We start from the raw sequence: 20,210 nt of genomic DNA on the forward strand, positions 1-20,210 counted from the left end.
GGATGGAAACAAAAAATTTAAAAAGAATTTTTTAATTTGAAAAGGCTGGCTGAAGTGTCAAAGGTAGGTATCAAAATACACTAAATGAAGTCTCATGCATATGACATGAAGCACAATTCCTACTATAAAACAATTCCAAGAAAATAAGATAAAATTAGAATATCATAAAAGATTAGAAATATAAATCAGAATATAGTTTTTAGCAAAAAAAATTCAATTTAACCTTATTTTTTCTAAACATTTAGAGAAATTTTTTTTTAAAATATAACTTTTAAGGCGTTCTTATTCACAATCTTACTTAAAATGTAATATCAAATACATTTTACAGCAAGATGATAAGCATCAAAATTAATTTTTATGATCTATAATTGCCTATTTTAAAACAAGTGATGCAATTCATCATTATTAGTGTTCACATGCAAATTATACTGTACCGTGAGACTATGTTTTAGTTATCTTTGTTCATTTTCCCTTAGTGATTTTGTGTAACTACATAATTAAGAAAAGAAAGAAGCAAAGCATAATAGAGTCATTCATTTTGAGCCCTTCATAAAGAGTGTAAAGGTTAATATATACTGTACATACATGTGTGTGTAACACATTATAATATATGTAACAATCATTTTGTGCCAGGCATTTTGTCAATTGCATACATCCAATGTAAGCCTTAAAACAACTCCAGAAGAGAGGTAACATTAATCCAATTTTGCCGAAGAGAAAAAACATGAGTCAGAGAAAAATTTTAAGTACCTAGCCTGAGTTCAAGGAGCCAGTAAGCAGCAAAGCGTGAATCTGACATGTCTGTTAAGGCTTACTTACATCCCAGCTCTTAATCACTACGGTGTATAGCCTTGCTGCCATTGAGGGAGTGGGTGTGTAATTCTTGGATGACACGCAAAGTGGTCCTGATTTATTTCTTATTTTAAAATTAAAATGGGCAATCTTTGGGTTATCAACAATAGAAACTAATAAAGGGAGAAACAGATAAACATTCAAATTAATGGTCTATAAATAGAGTAATTTCTATCCTTAATTATTTCCTTTCAAAAGGAAATAATTAGTATCTATAATAATAATCTATCTATAATAATAATAACTTACTATCTTCACAGTTTTTTCTAAGAAACTGGGAATTCAAAAGTTGTGTATGTTTGAAAATCTGCCCAAAGTCATTCTTGCTGTCATTTGAATGTATTTTCTTTTCCCTGCATCATTTTAAGCAAGGAAGCCAGGAATAATTGCTACTTACTGTCTATTCTACATGATTTATTTTAACTCTGAAGTCATTGCTTAATATTTGTTCTGAAATTCTGACTTATATCATCAGTTTTGAAAGAGAGAAGATCATGAGACATGAAGAGTTTTGTAAACTCTTCAAAATATAATCTAGATGTGATGTGTGTTATTTGAGTGATGGATATTCTAAAGTCCTGACTTTACCACTGCACAACCTATGCATGTAACAAAATTACACTTCTACCCCATAAATTAATACAACATATATACATACATACACACACACACAGATATATGTATATAACCTGGAGAGTAAGGTGTTTAAAAATAAAAACTATTTTCTTAAAAATCTTATTAAAGTAGATTGCATATTTCCCCACCTTCAGAAAGATAACATTTTGAACATAATTGAATGCCTTCTGCATTCAGAGCCATTGCAATAATGTTATAATAGCATGATATCAGCAGAAAGTTGACTATCATGCTTTGATGGTCTTAGATTTTTGTACTTTTAAAATTTTAGTGTCTTTTAAAAGAAATTAAATTTTCTGTTGTGTCACACTGTGAGGGTTCTGTCTTACTGTTATTGAATGTTAAAAAGACTATAGTCCCACTCCTATTTCCAAAAGCCCTACTTACTTTCTCTGCTTATGCATCAACAGATTATTGAAAAAAAGAAAATGAATTAATCTTTAATAAGTACGTCTGGTGTGACAGACGCATAGCTTGTGTTATTCCATATAGTCCTAATTACCCATTTGTGAAGTAAGAGTCATTAGCTCTAATTTTCACATAAGCAAACAGAGGCTCAGGTGGCTAAGTAACCTGTATATGCTTGTTTATGAGTCTGTGAGAAAGGTGTACAGAGCAAACGCTTATGTGTTTCTCTTGTGTGTAAAGTGCACAAGTACTACTAATTTTCTCAAGACTTTTATTTCACATTCTTCATGCTGCTTCTGCTATGACCCAGATGGGTGATATTGTTGAATCATGCAGATGTTTCTCCATAATGTGGTATATGCAGCCCAAAAAACGACCTCTTATTTTTGAAATTGTTCCCTTTTTGAGAAAGTAGGGGTGGGGCAGTTAAAACCTATGCACCTTTGTAAACAGATTACTAGTAAAGGCAATAATAATACTGATACAATATAAGCAAAGTTTAAAAATATTTTGAATTTATACTAAATAAATACCATGGGAAATACTGAACAATACTTTAGAAATAAAGTAAAAGACAGCTTGATGAAAGTAATACAGAGGAAGGCATCACAGGGCAGAAGGGTGCTGAGTTATAGAGACAAGGGTCAATGCATACAAAGCAGGGAAAACTAGCCAGAAAGCACAAAACCTCCTGCCAAACTGAGCCAGTAGAAGGAGCATGGGGTGACTGGGCATGGGGGACCATGCCATGTTCCTTCACACGTTACCATATTCAGCTGGCTTGGTATACTTTGCATTCTGTTGCTCTGACTACTTGGCATAAAGTAGTAACATGCTGGGGGAGATTCTGTATGAACAGCAAGACTTCCATAGTATCCTGACATCATACCCTTACTTCCCAACAAGCTATCACGAATTTATGTGTCAGAAACACTTACTATACTATAGTAGATTGTGTTGCCCTCATAGGTGAATGTTATGACATTGTCTTTTTTGGTTATATTTTATAAAACATCTGGTAGTATGACTGTATGATCATTAAAAATATTCAAAGGCAATGCCTTAGGAGAGTAAATCGATAAGTACAATAATTAACAGAATATATGTTTTCTCAAACAATAGTTGCTATTATTCTTTTTTACTCCAAAGGGTTGATTTTTAAGAGTATTCCTGGGTATTGAAAACAAACAATATGTGAGCTCCCTATGCTTATTCCTTGGGTGGAGGAATCAGTGTTTGGCATGGGCTGTAGCCAGGGACTTGGATCAAAACTGATGCCATTATTGAAGAAGCTGTACTGACTCCATCATTCACTAAGTATTTACTTAGCATTCTCTTGCATTGAAGGCCTCTCTTCACTGACTCCAAATCTTGCTGCCTTGGCTCTAATCTTGGTGGTGCCATATTTTAGAGGGGTAAACAAATGCACTAGACAGACAGGGACTCAATTATGTCCTACCATGTGAATGGTAAAAGCATGACTAGAATTTTTTAGACTCTGATTTTAGACAAGTTATTTAATTTTTCTGAGTTTTACTTTCCTCAACTGCAATATGGAGATTAATAGTTTCCCTATAACTTCCTATGATTATCCTGAGGTTAATTTGTAAAAATGAATATGAAGTGAAAAGATTCACAACTAGAACATACTCAATAAAACGTGGTGGTGGTAATTACTACTACAACTACTGCTACTTCTACTACTAGAATGGCTGATTTTTACATGGATTTTGATATGTCAGCTATCACACCACGTACCTTCTATTAGAGATACAGTCCCTAAACTTTACCATGTATATCATGACTAGCTAAAGCTGAATTGTTCAACTGGTTTATAAAACTGAGGTTATAAACTTATTTTAACACATTTATTGAAAGTATTGCCAGGAACTTTTGATAAAGGGTGCATAGATATTAATAAAACCTGTTTCCGATTTTGAAGTAGCTGATGAATCATTGATAAAACCCTGTAGACAGCAGTGTTGTACAGTCACAGAAGTGAATGTGGTTACAAAAAGCACAAATTATACTAGTTGACAAATCTGGGTTCAAAAATCTGCTCCACCATTGACCCCTGAAGAAGCCGATTAATTAACCCCCAGGCCTCCGTTTCGTTATCCCCAGGTAACATGAACCTATCTTTGCATAATTAAAAGTTAAGTATGTAAAAGGCAGGCACTGTTACAATGCCTGGCACACAAAGTTGTTCAAAGGACAATGACAACAATTAGCTAAAGGACACAGTAGATAATTTTGATGGGGAGGGATTAAAGAAGGATTTATATACAGAAAAATGAAACTTAAATTGGGCCTTTAATGAAAGACCATTTTAATGTCATTTGTCTGGTGTATATTAATGTGTGTTTTTTTTTCAGTGATTGATTTTGCATAATGCACAATTGTTTTTTTTTTTATTTTTTTTTTTTTTATTTTTTTATTTATTTATTTATTTTTTTTTTTGAGACGGAGTCTCACGCTGTTGCCCAGGCTGGAGTGCAGTGGCGCGATCTCGGCTCACTGCAAGCTCCGCCTCCCGGGTTCCCGCCATTCTCCTGCCTCAGCCTCCTGAGTAGCTGGGACTACAGGCGCCCGCCACCGCGCCCGGCTAATTTTTTGTATTTTTAGTAGAGACGGGGTTTCACTGTGGTCTCGATCTCCTGACCTTGTGATCCACCCGCCTCGGCCTCCCAAAGTGCTGGGATTACAGGCTTGAGCCACCGCGCCCGGCCAACATAATGCACAATTGTTTAAAAGGTCAAAAGTAAGTTCATCAGTCAGGTCAAAAATTCAGGGTTGATCTTAAGAAAAAAGAAAAGAAAAATAATCAAATAAATATGAGATGTGTAAGGAAAAAAAATGTAAATACTTCTAATCCTAAAGTGCACTTTAGGAGGTCTTAACTCCTACATGGAGGAGTTACTTCCTCAACTCACTGGGTAGCACATGCTTGTCCCGCTCCCTGTGGCTGTGTTAAGAACAGCTGGACCTCGAGCACAGCTCTACACTCTGTGGCAAAGAGACAGCGCAATAGGAGTTCTGTGATTGATTTCTCCAATTTTTTTTAAGGTAGAAAAAAAAAATGTTCTAAGACAGACTCGAGGCTCAACAAGTTGAAATTGGGATTTATTCCCGGTATTACTTGGATTTTCAAGAATTTTTGGAAATCTTGTCTTTCGGCCACAGCTCTCCTCAGCATTATGAGTTATTTGCCAAATTCATTTCAAGCTCTTGAATTTACAGTTAAAAGAGAAATAAAAAGTCTTTCATTTGTTCCTGAGCTGTTTATTTTGCTTGTAAAACCAATCATAACGTCTACCCAATAAAAAGAGAAATGCATAAAAGTTATAACTCCAGAAAAGTTAACTGTTGAAGCCTGAAATTCCCCCAAGCAAAGCCAGAAGTCATTTTAATGAGACAGAATTTTCTCTTTGAACTTGGGAGGACACACGAAACAAACTTGCTGAGAAAATTCTTCTTTTATCCTTGTCTAGAACTCTCCCCTTCAAGTCAGACTGTGGCTAAGCTTGGGGTTGGAATTACTGGCCTAAGCAGGCAGAAACCTGGAAACAGTCTTCTATTGCTTTGTAGCACAAGAAAACCTGCTTAAAGGGCAGCGTGATGTGAATGGTACAGTATGGCACAGGACAGCCTGCTGCAGGGCGGTGCGTACTGTGGGTGCGCTATTGACCCTGCCCCTCCTCTACTCCTGCCCTATCACGTAAACACCAGCTCTCACTATTGCACACACAGACACACACACACACACATACACCCTTACAGAGCCACACCGGACGTCTATGCGTTTGGAACCTAAGATACTAAAAGTGCTATGAAATGGCTTTCTGCCTCCTCTCTCCCTGCAGCTAAAAGCCCAGAGCAAGGCTGATAAGCGTACTGAGCAGCAAAACCCTAACAGAAATGAGGAGAAACACAGCAGCCAAATCTAAAAGGTGCATCATCCAATTTGTTTCAGACCTACTAAGACCAGCACTGGCCATATGGGATCCTGTTTTGCAAAAAAACTGGACACAAATCAAGGGTTTTGTTTCCTTGGGTTTAAAAACTTTTCATCACTTTTTCCTTCTAGTATAAAAATACAACACTAACTACTTTACCAGGAGAAGCAAAAGCGTTTGAAAAATAATTTCACCCCCTGCCAGTGCCTGCTATTGAGATCAGTGTCGGTTCCAATTTGTTCCCGACTCTCAAAATATTTTTTTTTCTCACTGGGAATTTTCTCCTTATGTGACTACTGAGGCAGGGCATCTGTGGCACACAGAATCAAAGAAGTGAATAAAATAACTTTATATGTGGAAGCTACACCCTTGAGGATGGCTTTCTCTCTGGACTTTCTAAGATCCTCCTTTGGATGATACATTTCAGTCCACAGAGTAACACCCATGCAAAGAAGCAGCAGCTCAGTGGTTGGGCTCTCCCGAGATGGGGCGGAGACCACACTTTTGGCTGCATCATGAAATAACCCACATTAAGTTCATTCTTTTCATCTTCAAAGAACAACATAAATCTTCATCCTTTAATTCTTCTTGTGAGGTGGGATCATTGTTATTGCTGATATCATTGTTACTAAATCTTTTGTAACTCTTTTGACTACTTACCCTCTACTTGCCTTACCCCTTTTTACTGAAACTGAGGCACCAACTTGCAGAAGAGAAAACAAAACAGTACCATATCAAAGGAAGAATGTCGTTAAGGCTCCCAGACATGCCCTTCCCATTTTCTGTGCTGTGAGGACACCTGGGTCCCTCAAATTATCTCTCATTGTTGCAAAGTGTGTTCCATGTAGTACAGCAGAGAGTCGTGAGATAAAATATCCCCTTGTGGTAAAGAAGATATATTTCTTCAGATAACACTTGGGAGAAATATTTAAGAACAGGACTGTGACCCAAGGGTGACAGATTTCCCGTAATATCAGAGAATATAGAAACACAGAGATTTTTCAGGGTTCACTTGATCACTTGCTCACACGTGTCCTTGAGATACTTACTTACTTGCTGTAAATCATAAGTTCCTCGTGTGCTTGGCATGTGAAGATTTAGCAAGATTAAGCATGTAGAATGCTTAGCACCATGCCTGGAACATAGAAAGGGTCCGATAGATGTGAGCTGTGATTGTGCTATGGTGGTAAATTCACTTGCTGGTTGGTGCCGTCTTGCAGGGCAACCATGAAATTCTTGAAGATCTATTTGCACTTTAACACAAGGCAGTGGGTTAGAGTAAATTGAACATGATCTTCCAGAAATGGATTTAATATCATTCCTTCATATGAGAGCTTTGCCAGCAGTTCTACCTTCATCAAGAAATGTGTGTTCTTTGAGCTTTTACCTGTCCCAGGGTTATTTGAGGCTGGAATGTGATAACATAGTTAAATTGCTCAGCTCACAGTAGGCTCTCAGCAAATGTGGTTTTCCTTCCTATACTTGTCATTCTTATAAGCAGAGATAGCTTAGAAATTCATATGATTGAAATGATCCTTTTATGCATTTGCTTCATGTCACTTTTTAAAAAAATTATTTTACTTTAAGTTCTGGGTTACACATGCTGAACATGCAAATTTGTTACATAGGTAAACATGTGTCATGGTGGTTTGCTGCACCTATTAGCCCGTCATCCAGGTTTTAGGCCATACATGCATTAGGTATTTATCCTAATATGCTCCCTCCCCTTGCCCCCAACCCTCTGACAGGCCCCGGTGTGTGATATTCCCCTCCCTGTGTCTATGTGTTCTTATTGTTCAACTCCCAGTTATGAGTGAGAAAATGCAGTGCTTGGTTTTCTGTTCCTGCATTAGTTTGTGGAGAATGATGGTTTCCAGTTTCATCCATGTCCCTGCAAAAGACATGAATTCATTCTGTTTTTATGGCTGTGTAGTATCCTGTGGTGTATATGTGCCACATTTTCTTTATCCAATCTATCATTGATGGGCATTTGGCTTGGTTCCAAGTCTTTGCCATTGTAAATAATGTTATAATGAATCCAGCAGCACATCAAAAAGCTTGTCCACCACATTAAAGTCAGCTTCATCATATGCAAGGCTGGTTCAACATATGCAAAAGAACAAACGTAATTCATCACATAAACAGAACCAATGACAAAAACCACATGATTGTCTCAATAGATGCAGAAAAGGCCTTTGATAAAATTCAACAGCCCTTCATGCTAAAAACTCTCAATAAACTATATATTCATGGAACATATCTCAAAATAATAAGAGCTATTTCTGACAAAACCATAGCCAATATCATACCGAATGGGCAAAAGCTGGAAGCATTCCCTTTGAAAACTGGCACAAGAAAAGGATGCCCTCTCTCACTACTCCTATTCAACATAGTATTGGAAGTTCTGGCCAGGGCAATCAGGCAAGAGAAAGTAACAAAGGGTATTTAAATAGGAAGAGAGGAAGTCAAATTGTCTCTGTTTGCAGATGGCATGATTGTATATTTAGAAAACCCCATCATCTTAGCCCCAAAACTCCTTAAGCTGGTAAACAACTTCAGCAAAGTCTCAGGCTATGAAGTCAGTGTGCAAAAATCACAAGCATTCCTATACACCAATAATAAACAAGCAGAGAGCCAAATCATGAGTGAACTCCCATTCACAATTGCTACAAAGAGAATAAAATACCTAAGAATACAACTTACAAGCAATGGAAGGACCTCTTCAAGGAGAACTACAAACCACTGCTCAAGGAAATAAGAGAGGACACAAATATTAGAAGGATTGATGAGATAGAAAATTAACAATGATATCCAGGACTTGAACTCAGTTCTGGACCAAGCAGACCTAATAGACATCTACAAGACTCTCCACTCCAAATCAACAGAATATACATTCTTCTCAGCACCACGTTGCACTTACTCTAAAATTGACCACATAATTGGAAGTAAAATAATCCTCAACAAATGTAAAATAACAGAAATCACAATAAACTCTCTCTCAGACCACAATGAAATCAAATTAGAACTCAGGATTAAGAAACTCACTCAAAACTGCACAACTACATGGAAACTGAACAACTTGCTCCTGAATGACTACTGGGTAAATAACGAAATGAAAGCAGAAAAAAGATGATTTTTGGAACAAATGAGAACAAAGACACAACATACCAGGATCTCTGGGACACATTTAAAGCAGTGTGTAGAGGGAAATTTACAGCACTAAGTGCCCATAAGAGAAAGCAGGAGAGATCTAAAATCAACACCTTAACATCACAATTAAAAGAACTAGAGAAGCAAGAGCAAACAAATTCAAAAGGCAGCAGAAGACAAGAAATAACTAAGATCAGAGCAGAACCAAACAAGACAGAGACACAAAAAACCCTTCAGAAAATCAATGAATCCAGGACCTGGTTTTTTGAAATGATAAAAAAAAAAAAAAAAAAGATGGAACCCTAGACAGACTAATAAAGAAGAAAAGAGAGAAGAATCAAATAGACACAATAAAAAATGATAAAGGGGATATCACCACCAATCCCACAGAAATACACACTACCATCAGAGAATACTATAAACACCTCTAGGCAAATAAACTAGAAAATCTAGAAGAATTGGATAAATTCCTGGACACACACACTCTTCCAAGGCTAAATCAGGAAGAAGTCGAATCTCTGAATAGACTAATAACAGGTTCTGAAATTAAGGCAATAATTAATAGTCTACAAACCAAGAAAAGTCCAGGACTAGATGGATTCACAGCTGAATTCTACCAGAGGTACAAAGAGGAGCTGGTACCATTCCTTCTGAAACTATTCCAATCAATAGAAAGAGAGGGAATCCTCCCTAACTCATTTTATGAGGCCAGCAATATCCTGATGCCAAAATCTGGCAGAGACACAACAAAAAAATAAAATTTTAGGCCAATATTTCTGATGAACATTGATGCAAAAATCCTCAATAAAATACTGGCAAACAGAATCCAACAGCACATCAAAAAGTTTATCCACCACAGGCCAGGCATGGTGGCTCGTGCCTGTAATCCAAGCACTTTGGGAGGCCAAGGTGGGCGGATCACGAGATCAGGAGATCGAGACCATCCTGGCTTGGCATCCCAGGAGATCAAGGTCAGGAGATCAAGACCATCCTGGCTAACACAGTGAAATCTCGTCTCTACAAAAAACACAAAAAATTAGCCGGGAGTTGTGGCAGGTGCCTGTAGTCCCAGCTACTTGGGAGGCTGAGGCAGGAGAATGGTGTGAAGCCAAGAGGCGGAGCTTGCAGTGAGCCAAGATCAAGATCACATCACTGCACTCCAGCCTGAGCAACAGAGCGAGAATCTGTCTCAAAAGAAAAAAAAAATAAAAGTTTATCCACCACAATCAAGTCGGCTTCATCCCTGGGATGCAAAGTTGGTTCAACATACACGAATCAATAAACGTCATCCAGCACATAAACAGAACCAATGACAAAAGCCAGATGATTATCTCAGTAGATGCAAAAAAGGCCTTTGATAAAATTCAACACCACTTCATGCTAAAAAACACTCAATAAAATAGGTATTGATGGAACATATCTCAAAATAATAGAAGCTATTTATGACAAACCCATAGCCAATATCATACTGAATGGGCAAAAACTGGAAGCATTCCCTTTGAAAGCTGGCACAAGACAAGGAGGCCCTCTCTCACCACTCCTATTCAACATAGTATTGGAAGTTCTGGCCAGGGCAATCAGGCAAAAGAAAGAAATAAAGGGGATTCAATTAGGAAAAGATGAAGTCAAACTGTCTCTGTTTGCAGATGACATGATTGTATATTTAGAAAACCCCAGCATCTCAGCCCAAAATCTCCTTCAGCTGATAAGCAACTTCAGCAAAATCTCAGGATACAACATCAATATGCAAAAATCACAACCATTCCTATACACCAATAACAGACAAACAGAGAACCAAATCATGAGTGAACTCCCATTCACAATTACTTCAAAGAGAATAAAATACCTAGGAATCCAACTTACAAGGGATGTGACAGACCTCTTCAAGGAGAACTACAAACCGCTGCTCAACGAAATAAAAGAGGACACAAACAAATGGAAGAACATACCATGCTCATGGATAGGAAGAATCAATATTGTGAAAATGGCCATACTGCCCAAAGTAATTTATAGATTCAATGCTATCCCCATCAAGCTACCATTGACTTTCTTCACAGAATTGGAAACAACTACTTTAAAGTTCATATGGAACCAAAAAAGAGCCTGCATTGCAAAGACAATCCTAAGCAAAAAGAACAAACCTGGAGGCATCACACTACCTGACTTCAAACTATACTACAAGGCTACAGTAACCAAAACAGCTTGGTACTGGTACCAAAACAGATATGTAGACCAACAGAACAGAACAGAGGCCTCAAAAATAACGCCACACATCTACAGCCATCTGATCTTTGACAAACCTGACAAAAATAAGAAATGGGGAAAGGATTCCCTATTTAATAAATGGTGCTGGGAAAACTGGCTAGCCATATGCAGAAAGCTGAAACTGAATCCCTTCCTTACACCTTATACAAAAATTAACTCAAGATGGATTAGATTAAAGAATTAAATATAAGATCTAAAACTATAAAACCCTAGAAGCAAACCTAGGCAATACCTTCCAGGACATACGCATGGGCAAAGACGTCATCACTAAAACACCAAAAGCAATGGCAGCGAAAGCCAAAATTGACAAATTGGATCTAATAAACTAAAGACTTTCTGCACAGCAAAAGAAACTACCAGCAGAGTGAACAGGCAACCTAGAGAATGGGAGAAAAATTTTACAATCTATCCATCTGACAAAGGGCTAGTATCCAGAATCTGCAAGGAACTTAAACAAATTTACAAGAAAAAACAAACAACTCCATCAAAAAGTGGGCAAAGGATATGAACAGATGCTTCTTAAAAGAAGGTATTTATGCACTAACAAACTTATGAAAAATACTCATCATCACTGGTCATTAGAGAAATGCAAATCAAAACCACAATGAGATACCATCTCACGCCAATTAGAATGGCGATCATTAAAAAGTCAGGAAACAACAGATGCTGGAGAGGATGTGGAGAAATAGGGATGCTTTTACACTCTTGATGGGTGTGTAAATTAGTTCTACCATTGTAGAAGACAGTGTGGTGATTCCTCAAGGATCTAGAACTAGAAATACCATTTGACCCAGCAATCCTATTACTGGGTATATACCCAAAGGATTATAAATCATTCTAGTATGAAGACACATGCACATGTACATTTATTGCAGCACTATTCACAATAGCAAAGACTTAGAACCAACACAAAGGCCCATCGATGATAGACTGGATAAAGACAATGTGGCACATATACACCATGGAATACTATGCAGCCATAAAAAACAACGAGTTCATGTCCTTTGCAGGGACATGGATGAAACTGGAAACCATCATTCTCAGCAAAGTAACATAAGAAAAGAAAACCAAACACCGCATGTTCTCACTCATAAGTGGTAGTTGAACAATGAGAACACATGGATGCAGGGAGGGGAACATCACACACCAGGGCCTGTTGGGGGTGGTGCGGGCTGGGGCAGGGATAGAATTAGGAGAAATGCCTAATGTAAATGATGAATTGATGGGTGCAGCACACCAACATGGCACATGTATACCTATGTAACAAACTTGCAAGTTGTACGCATGTATCACAGAGCTTAAAGTATAATAATAATGAAAAAAAGAGAGGACACAAACAAATGGAAGAACATTCCATGCTCATGGATAGGAAGAATCACAATCATGAAAATGGCCATACTGCCTAAAGTAACTTACAGATTCAATGCTATCCCCATCAAGCTACCATTGACTTTCTTCACAGAACTAGAAAATACTACTGCACATTTTATATGGAACTGAAAAAGAGCCCAGATAGCCAAGACAATCCTCAGCAAAAAGAATAAACCTGGAGGCATCATGCTACCTGACTTCAAACTATACTACAAGGTTACAGTAACCAAAACAGCATGGCACTGGTACCAAAACAGATATATAAACCAATGGAACAAAACAGAGACCTCAGAAATAACACCATGCATCTACAACCATCTGATCTTTGACAAACCTGACAAAACAAGCAATGGGGAAAGGATTCCCTATTTAATAAATGGTGCTAAGAGAACTGGCTAGCCATACGCAGAAAACAGAAACTGGATCCCTTCCTTACACCTTATACAAAAATTAACTCAAGATGGATTAAAGACTTCAATGTAAAACCTAAAAATATAAAAATCCTAGAAGAAAACCTAGGCAATACCATTCAAGACATAGGCATGGGCAAGGACTTTATGGCTAAAACACCAAAAGCAATTGCAACAAAAGCCAAAATTGACAAATGGGATCTAATTAAAATAAAGAGCTTTTGCTCAGCAAAAGAAACTATCATCAGTGTGAACAGGCACCCTACAGAATGGAGAAAATTTTTCCATCTATCCATGTGACAAAGGTCTAATATCTAGGATCTACAAGGAACTTAAAGAAATTTATAAGAAAGAACAACCCCATCAAAAATTTGGTGAAAGATATGAACAGACACTTCTCAAAAGAAGACATTTAAGTGGCCAACAAATATATGGAAAAAAAGCTCATCATCACTGGTCATCAGAGAAATGCAAATCAAAACAATGAAATACCAACTCACGCCAGTTAACTGTCATTCTCAGCAAACTATCACAAGAACAGAAAACCAAACACTGCATGTTCTCACTCATAAGTGGGAGCTGAACAATGAGAACACATGGACATAGGGAGGGAAACATCACACATCGGGGCCTTTAGGGGGTTTGGGGGACTAGGGGAGGGTTCTATCAAGCAGATTCTTTTTAATGAACCTGTTTGATAAACTAGACTATCACAAGCCAGAAAGTGTTCTTAAACTACAATTACTTGGTCAGTTACAGTGATGTGTGAACCCTGTCTCAATATGATTTGCAAGGTGAGAACAAGAGAAGGACTTACACAATCAGGTTTTTATGAGGAGTGAATGAGACAACACATGACAGATGTTTAGACACATATTAAATGTTATAATCTGCTGTTTTATTTTATGATTAAAGTATATTATTTTTTAATTAAAACACTTTATTTCATCACCCTTTTCAGTCACATTACTCTTTATACAGTGGTTTAGCACTTAATTCGATAACAGTTTGTGATACCTAATTATGTTTTTTCTTTGTCTATACTTATTTTACTGTATATATTGTAATGGTTATCGCTGAAAAGTTGCCCAGGATATGGTACCCAGTTGTTTGGACAAACAATAGTCTATATGTTTCTGTGAAGGTATTTTTTAGATGTGGATAACATCTACAATCAGTTGACTTTAAGCAAAGCGGATTACACTCTGTAGCAGGAGTGGGCCTCATCTAATTCACTGAAGGTCTCAAAAGCAAAAACTGAGATTTCCCAGGGAAGAAAAATTTCTGCTTGAAGACTGCAGCATCAACTACTGCCTGAGTTTCCAGCCTAGTGGTTTGCTGTATGGATTTTGGACTCAAGATGAAAACAACAACTGTTACCTGAGTTTCCAGCTTGCCAGCCAGCCCATACTTACAAGTCCCCAGAATTGTGTGAGCCAATTTCTAAAAATAAACCTGTCTCTCTCTCTCTCTCTCTCTCTCTCTCTCTCTCTCTCGCTTTCTCTCCTTCCCACCTCCCTTTCAATAGACAGCTATGGCTGTGGCTATAGATACAGATCTATTGTTGCTCTGGAGAACACTGATCGCTACATATGCCTTGTTTCTTCAATTACAGCAGAGTTGGCAAACTATGGCCCATCTTCCGAATCCACTTTGCCATCTATATTTCTACATAATATTTTATTGGAACATAGCTATATTTATTTATTTATTTATTTATTATCTGTGGTTGTTTTCATGCTATAATTAAGAAACAGAATTGAGAAGTTGTTATAGATCATATGGCTTACAAAGCCAAAAATATTTACTATCTGGAGCTTTACAGAAAAAGCTTACTGACATTTGAATTAGGGTAAAAGCTGCATGACATCAGACATTATGTCATCTTTTTATAAAGAAGTTCCTATAGGCCTCATACGTTGAGAAAATACTACTAGGACAACCAAGAAAGTTATGAGGACTTGCTCCTGGAGAGAAAAATATATATAGTAGATGACTTCTTCCAAGTCATGGTCAAGATGTTTACCTGTTTGTGGATAAGGCTGCAGAACAAAATATTCTATTGAAAAGATGGTCCTATTATATTTCTGGTCATATATCTCCTTCTGGAATTTAGAGCAGCATCCTATATTACTAAAATGTTATTTCCGTTTGACCCAATGTTTTAGTCCTAGAGAATAATCCTAAGACATAGCCTAAAAGAAATCTTAAGATTTCCAACCAATATGGTAGGCTGAACTAACACAGGAGTCTTTTTTTATTTCACTCACACAAAAATGTAGATTAAATATAACCACAAATTATATGTATATGTATGTATGTGTGTGTATGTGTGTGTGTGTGTATAACTAGAAAGAAAAATTTCACACATGTAGAAACAAAGAAACTCAAAATCAGGGGAGTTCAGTGGGAATTAAAGTTGAATGACCCTCAGTGGTTTATAAAACTGGACTGGGGTTTTATATCCACCTTCAGGTAGGGACAAGGTTGAGCATGCATAACATATGCTCTGTGAGGAACTAGAACTGAGCTCCTTGCATAAGGCTTCTGGTTGGAAAGTTCTGGAACATCTCCACAGAAAGGCTCAGGGAGGTGGTTTGAGAAGTGACCACCTGTTTTTGGCCATGGATTGAAAAAGAATTAGCCCAAAGAAATCAGAATGCTAACCTTAAGCTATGCACATTTCTCAAGTTCCACCAACCAAGTTGAGGTATAAGTGGCCTGACTTGAGAAATTGACAGAAACATTCTTTTTTAACAGAAGAATCTGAAGATTTCTGGTAGGAGCAAATAATAAACCTCTCAAACTTTTCCCAGTGTCTATTTCCTAAGATGCACAGATGTATAAAGGTGAGAGCAGTATAATTCTGATTTCAAATCTTCCTTTCTGGCTAGAAAAATTATATTTCTCCTTCAAAGTCTATTCAAATATGATTCAGTAACTTTCTGTCATATGAGAACTTCCTCCCCACTCCCAACACTGCCTCCCTACACAAACTTTTGCTTTCACTAACCTTTATTTATACCTCTAGAATAGCACTTTCATATTACATTACATTTATCTTTTTATTTATCTCCCTTCTAGAAGTGAACTGTTAGGGCAGTTCTTATGTCTTATTCACCTTTGTATCCTCTGCAGGGGATGTAAAAATGTCTCTTGAAAGCACTAGAAAATTATTTACATTAATCTTTGTGAGGTATACAATGAAGCAAACAGCATTGACTCTACCTTCAAGAAATTGACAATATTACTTAACAAGGAACATTTAAGATGCTTGGGCATCTAGCTAAAGCACTTGGATGACAACTGATGGCTAAAAACTATATTTGCACTAATTATAAGAAGTATTATTATGCAGAGTTAGTTCTGTAGGAGTCCAGGAAACCAGTTTGGCTAGCTCAGAATGGGGGTGTTAGTAGTTAAGGCTAGAAAGTTTGAAAGGTTCAGTGGTGTCAGATTATGGATAACTTAGTAATGTACACTTTATCTTGCAGCTAGTTAATGGGAAACTATGGGAGCTTTCTGCATGGGGAAGTTAACACAAAGATCTGGCTTAGAATCATGAATCTGGCAACAATGTGTAGGATGAATTGGACTGGGGAAGCTATTCAAGGCAAAGCAACAGCTTGCAGAACTATAGCAATAATCTAGAAAGGGGTGATAAGATCCTGGACCAGGTATTGAGCATGAAAAAGAAGGAAAAGAAAGATATTTAGCAACATTCTCAGATACCCTTTTAAAAAAAAAGATAATTAAAATTTTAAATTTATTATTGATAAATGAAGATAAAATATATGAATTCTTCACAGGATAAGAACACTATCAAGTTAAGAAATTGATAAGATATGATGTCAGTATAATTTCCTTTAACATTGCTTTTTTTTTTTTTTTTTGAGGTGGAGTCTTGGTGTGTCGCCTAGGCTGGAGTGCAGTGGTGTGATCTCGGCTCACTACAAGCTCTGCCTCCCGGGTTCATGCCATTCTCCTGCCTCAGCCTCCTGAGTAGCTGGGACTACAGGCACCTGCCACCACGCCTGGCTAATTTTTTTGTACTTTTTGTAGAGACGGGGTTTCACCATGTTAGCCAGGATGGTCTCGATCTCCTAACCTCGTGATCCACCCGCCTCGGCCTCCCAAAATGCTGGGATTACAGGCATGAGTCACCATGCCCGGCTAACATTGCATCCTTTAATAAGTGAGAAAACAGATGTTCACCCAAGCCAAGTAAAAACATTTTTCATAGATATCTACGTAACACGATTTACCTGATAATTCTTAGATAACTATTATAAAAGAATTATTCTAGTAGAATAGGGTTCTGAAAATGGGAAAAGTATGGAGGTGACTTTTGGTTCATTTTATAAATTCTAGGTTATGGGAAATTCATATATTACAAAGGGAAAGTCTTAGAACAAATAGAACAAGTTGATTTGTGCTGTTTTTAGTATTGGCTTAGCAACTTCCACAGTTAGGCAAAATCATGACATCATGATAAAAGAATGCAAAAATCCTGTGTCTATATAAGAAATATGACATGCATTGCACAGTAGAAGAACCTCAGGCTTAGCCAAATTGATGTGGTTTAAGTTAATATCTAACTTAGCGAGTTCCTTTCTTCCTGTAGTTCATTGCAAAGCTTTTTCTGTATCAAATAGCATTCTCTCTCTCTCTGTTTCTCAGTAAAGCAATCCAAAAATACCATTCTTTAGCTTTTGAGTAAGGCCTCAGTCATCAATGGAATCTAGAGTTCAAAAGCTTTGAAACACTGTCATGCAATTCCCTTTTTATTCCCCTAATATAGTATAGCACTTAAAAAACTTTCTCTCTGCCCTAATCATTGTCATCATAAATTAAAAGATCATAATTGTTATAGAGTAGCAATTCCTCTACTGAATGGAAAACTCCTGGCACTTACACATCCCTTAATTAGAGAATGGAAGCCATGATGATTCAGCCAATAGTCACTGTTCTCTTGCGTAGAGAGTAGAGAGAGGCTCAGTTAAAGCTCTTTGAAGACTAAGGTAAGAAGAACACAGGATTTGGAGTCAGACTAGCACAAGTGCCAGACGGGTCTAGACCATCTGTGAGCTGTGCCCTATATTTGTTTGCTAGGGCTGCTGTAACAATGCACCACAAACTGAGTGGCCTAAACAATAGACATTTATTTTCTCACAGTCCTGGAAGCTAAAAATACAAAATCAAGGTGTTGGCAGGATGGCTTTCTTCTGAGGGCCTCTCTCCTTGGCTTAGATCTTCTCCCTGTGTCTTCACATGGTCGTTTCTCTGTAACTACTTGTGCCCAGATTTCTTCTTATAAGGACATCAATCATATTGGACAAGGGCTAGTCTTCATGATCTCATTTTATCTAAATTATTTCTTTATAGACCCTGTTTTCAAATATAGTCACGTTCTGACATATTGAGAGTTAGAATTTCAACATATGCATCTTGGGTGGACAAGATGTTCAGCACATCACACATGCCCTCCATCCAAATTCCTTAGAATTCTGGAGCTCGGTTATTTGGAATGTGTGACATGGTCAATTGTGAAGAATTGCGGATGTTGACCATGAGGTGAAGACCATGCTTTACATACCCAAGGCAGGGGTCATTGTCTCAATATAAGCATATTCATATGAATCTCTACTTTTCACCATGAAAGTTGTTGCTTTTTAAAATAATAACAATGGGTTTACTTGGTGTATTCAAAGTATACATTTTAAAAAAATCTGTGTTTCCCAGAGTAATTGCCAAACCTAGTATATTACAAATAAAAGGATATTTATCTAGGTTGAATCTATAAAGACAAGATTTATTTAGAATTTGCATACTTGGAGATTACTGCATATTAAGATGGCATGACATCATATATATCCCTGTAAAATAATATTTATTGATTATTTTTATTTCTTCTTTTCCCTCAACTTTCACATCAAAATAATCACCAGGTTCATGATTATTTTGTGAATGTTTGTGTCCCCCCAACCAAATTCATATGTTGAAACCTAACCCCAAGGTAATAATATCAAACAGTAGGGCCTTTGAGAGGTGATTAGGTCATGAGAGTTCCACTGCAATGAATGGGATTAGTGGCCTTATACAAGGGGGCCTGAGGAAGCTTGTTTGCCCCTCCTGTACATGTGAGTACACGGCTAGAAGGCACTATGTATGGATAATAGGTCCTCACCAGACACTGGTTTGACACTGCCTTGACCTTGGACTTCCAAGCCTCTACAAATACAAGGAATAAATGTATGCTGTTTGTAAATGAGCCAGTCTAAAGTATTTTGTTATAGCTGCCATAATGGACAAAGACAGTCCACCAGCATCTGCTTGCTACATATGTTTTTCTCTCCATCTTTACTGCCCTCCTCATAGTTCAAGTCCTCAGCTTTTATTTTTTGGTGGCTGGGGTACGGGTTCTGCACCATTTTAATAGCCTTCTCATTGGTTTTTTTTTTTCTCTTCTAGTCCTGCCACGTCATATCCATAAATATTGTGGTCCAGCTAATATATCAAAATTCAAATTAGATTACATCTCTAACTCATAATCTATCAATTGTGTGATATCATATATAGCAGTCTACCTGAAATAATTGTTATATTGGGACAGAAACTGCGGATAACGTTCATATATGTGACATAGTCCAAGTAATAACTAATGCTATCAGAGGCTGTTTCATAGATAATATTGACTTGATTGCTCCAACCATTATACACTTTTCTCTCCCACTTGTACATGATGAGTCCATGCCAGCACTGATTTAGAAAATCAGATCTCAGCTCCTTTACAGGACCTTCAAAACTAGTGATTGAGAACCCTCCAACCAGACGTGGGCCTGCCCTCTAGCAATTTGGAAGTCCGCAGAGTTCCTGTTGTTGTCAGTTGGAACTCCATTCCTCTCCCTGTTACTTGAAGTTTTCTGTGAACAGATATCTGCCTTCTGGTCTTGCCATCCCGTTTTGATGGTAGCTTTTATGCCATTTATCACATCAAGCTCTCATGAGTTGTTTGCCTCTCTCACTTCTAGCCTAAAAGCACCTCCACAGTATTTTCTTCAACTTTCTCTGGTGCACTTAGCAATGTCAAAGCAATAACCACTTGAGATGAAAAAATAATATCAGAAGGTATAGAAGTGACAGATACTTTCTGCACCTAAAT

This window comes from Macaca mulatta, chromosome 1 (assembly GCF_049350105.2).
Source record: "Macaca mulatta isolate MMU2019108-1 chromosome 1, T2T-MMU8v2.0, whole genome shotgun sequence".
In the NCBI taxonomy this organism is placed as follows: Eukaryota; Metazoa; Chordata; class Mammalia; order Primates; family Cercopithecidae; genus Macaca; species Macaca mulatta.